Source organism: Trichechus manatus, unplaced genomic scaffold (assembly GCF_000243295.1).
Source record: "Trichechus manatus latirostris isolate Lorelei unplaced genomic scaffold, TriManLat1.0 scaffold00003, whole genome shotgun sequence".
Taxonomy (NCBI): Eukaryota; Metazoa; Chordata; class Mammalia; order Sirenia; family Trichechidae; genus Trichechus; species Trichechus manatus.
The window spans coordinates 23,748,373-23,751,952 of record NW_004443939.1 but is presented as its reverse complement, the minus strand read 5'-3'; positions in this window follow the sequence as shown (position 1 = coordinate 23,751,952).

Sequence of the window (3,580 nt, the reverse complement as noted above, 5' to 3'; positions counted from 1 at the left end):
TGGAGAAGATTCTCAATTATTTGCCTAAGAAAAGGAGCATAGAAGAATAACTTACTGAGCCCCTGGAATTATCTTTATTCTCTCTCTTTACATTCGATTGATAGTCTAGCTTAGAATTGCAGCTTGAAAGACAATTCCACTCAGAAATTTCAAGATGTCATTCTATTGTTTTCTGCATCCAGTGTGTCTGATGCCAGTCTGATCCTCATACCCTTTGGTGACTTTTTTCTTTGGGAAGCTTTCAGGTTCATCTCTTTGTTCTTGATGTTCCAAAATCTCACAACGATGTATTTGATGTGGATCTTTTATAAATATATATAACTTTTTTTTTTTTTCCAGCTCTCAGTTGGTCCTTTAATGCTGAAGAACTATGACTCTTGTCAGCTCTGGAAACATTTCTTCTCTTATTTCTTTGCTATTTTCTGACCCTCCATTTTATCCGTTCTCTTTTTGGAACTCTGTTAGTCATCTTGAACCTCCTGGATTGTTCTCAATTCCTCTTCTTCCCCACCGCCTTCATATATTCCATCTCTGAGTTTTTGTTTTACATTTTAGGAGATTTTCTCAACTTTTTTCCAGCTATAACAACACCATATTTTTATTTTGTGGATAATCTGCTTGAATTACTCTAAATATATTGGAAGCTTTTTAAAGGCCCCTCCTATCCCCTGAATTATTTTTATTTCATCCAACATAAGTTTTTTTCTTTGTTTAGCCTTTCTCTTAATGTTCTGATTCCTTTTGTATGCCTGATGCTGCTTGATTACCCATTCTTACTAAAGAAAGAAGGACTAAGTTGTTTGTGTTGGATTTGCTCTGCTGCTGTGTTTTTAGGTCAGTTTTTTCTGTGAGGCCTCTGCCCCATGTGGGTTGATGGAGCTGTGTTGGCTGTACGATTTCACTACAGCATGAATGGTGAGAAGCTGGCTCTCAGACACGGGCTTTCAAAATGCTAGAGCTTAAAGGGTTGTAGGCTGGTGTACCAAAACCCGCAAAGCCCTTGCTTTCATCAGAGAGTTCATTCAACAAAAGAGGCCTCTGTTTTTGCCTGAAGATAAATGCTTGAGTGCTGGAATTCTAAGTATAGAGGTATGGGAGAAACACAAAGGTATCGATTTGCACTGCAGATTTGTATATAAGCCTTCCATTAATCTTCCTGTTTTCAGCCACATTTCTCACTCTGAACTCTGATTCCAGCATCTCTCATGATTTCTAACAGTCAAATCACGTCTCACCCTCTCTGTAGCTGCTACACAGGGCAGTCATCATTCAACTCACTCCCATATGCTTTCCATTTTCCAAAGATTGTTGAACTCTCTCGTGCAATTGTGAGCAAACCCTAACCTCTACACCCTTAGCTGATATGGAGAGGTTTATTCTTTTTGTACATTTATACTTTCATTTCAGTGAGCTTCAGGAAAGCAGAGAGGTGGACTTAAGTGCTCAGTACATCACCTTGGACAAGAAGTTTGCAGTTGCTTATTTCTTTTTGGTAGAAATATGATGCAAGTTAAATAATGAGTTTCTCCCACAATCACTCCTGCAGAATTGCTCAGCTGCAACCATCACCATCTTCTTTGCACCGAAGGTATATGAGGTTCACTGAGGTTTAAGGATATCACAGGGACTACGGTAGAATGATTATAGATTTTTGCTGAAAATCAAGATTTTGAAAAAACGTATTCTGGAATTGGTCTCATTCGTTCCCCAACATTTTATAAGTGCCTAGAATGGGCCAAGTACTGGCAAGGTAGGAATATAAAGATGAATAAGGTATAAACTCTACCCTTGAGGATAGCATAACCTGGTGAATAAGTTGAGTTTATAAAGCACTTTGCAGTTTATAAATCACTTTTACCTATGGTGGACTCTTTACACTTACTGATTTACCATTCACAGTTTAACTACTCCTAAGAGACCCCAGTGATCCATGACATGTAATAATTATTCTTTTGCTTAGGTAGAAATTTGAATCACAGGCACTGTGAGATTATATGGATGATACACTTGCTTGGGTGGTGAGAAAACCAAGCTGACACTTCTGAATCTCAAAGAAACCTTGAGCATATAGTGTATGAATTTATAACCAACTTCTTGAGTCATATGAACTTGATGGGGTACAAACAGGAAATGGATTTATTTTTCTCCAGTTATTGCCTTGGAAACCTTCGTGGCATAGTGGTTAACAGCTACGGCTGCTAACCAAAAGGTTGGCAGTTCGAATCCACCAGGCGCTCCTTGGAAACCCTATGGAGTAGTTCTGCCCTGTCCTATAGGGTTGCTATGAGTCAGAATTGACATGACGGCAATGGGTTTGGGGTTTTTTGGTATTATTGCCTTTAACGATGTTCTTTCAAAGGCTCATTTTTAATCCCTTTGACATCTCAGGCAGATCCAATAGCTTTCCAGACATTTTCCATTATTAAAAATTGTGTAGTCCAATTTAAAACTTCAGTCTCATTTCCTCCAATCCCTCAGCTCAGGTTTGACGCTGGGAAAGGGACTTGCAGTGGGGAGAGGGTCTGGTCTGCTATTTTCCTTTTCTTCCCTCTCTTTCATTCTAGCTCTCTCATTGTGTTGTCAGTGGTGGAAGAAGAAGAAAAGGGGGAAGTGTCTGTTCCTTTCCTGGCCACTGTCCTTGTCTGAAAATGATTGTTGCTAAGACATAACTGACTGCTCAGGGTAGTCACACCCTCTTTGGGGTAGACATTCAAAGGCTGGCTCTCTCATGGGGTACCGGTGGAAATTCTCTGGTGGAGTTTAAGAAGGGTGCTCGCTAAACAGTTCTTGATTGAGAGATCAGCTTTGGCTTGCTTTCTTCAATCACCACCAGCTCCATCCTGGTGGCTCACTCCCACAGTCTCTTATTGTCAGTTGAGGTACCACCAGGGAGACTCAAGCCCATTTACTTGGCCCCACATCCTATCATGAGAGTCTGCTTCATTCCTGCCCTCTCACCACCTTATTGGCTTTTTTTTTTTTTTTTTTTTAACCTCTATTATGGTCTCCCAAGTCTCCATTTTCCCTGCTTGACTGGGCATTAATAGCTCTGCCACATAAGAGGTGTCCGACTGGAAAATGGAATGCTAGTCTCCCCTTCTTACAGGCATCTTCAGTCTCTATGAGGAATTCTCTTAGAGCCCTCTTGCACTTGGAATAGAGAAGAGACAATTCACTCTCTCCCCAGTGAAAAGGGGAAGGAAATATTTTTAACTGTGATCACTGTATCTTGCCAACTCTACTGTCTCTAACTCACCTCCTTTTCCCCATCTTCTGCTTATGTAGACAGGGGCAGGAAGGGGGTAGAGCTGATAGATATAGTCCTCAGTTCCTTGTGGAAGGCTTTCTTTATCCTTAAATTTGGATCTTACTCGATGATTCTAAGTCAGTAGGGAAAGAATTACTCAACAGCCTGTTATCCATTTTTTGTTATAGCCACATTAATTGATTGGGACTGAGAAGGTGCTGAGGAACATTCTTGAATGTTTAGGACTGTGTTTTTAAGGTGTGATTTATAGACCACTCTTATCGATATCCACCAGGGAGCTTAGTAAAAAGTGCTATATCCTAGGCCGCATCT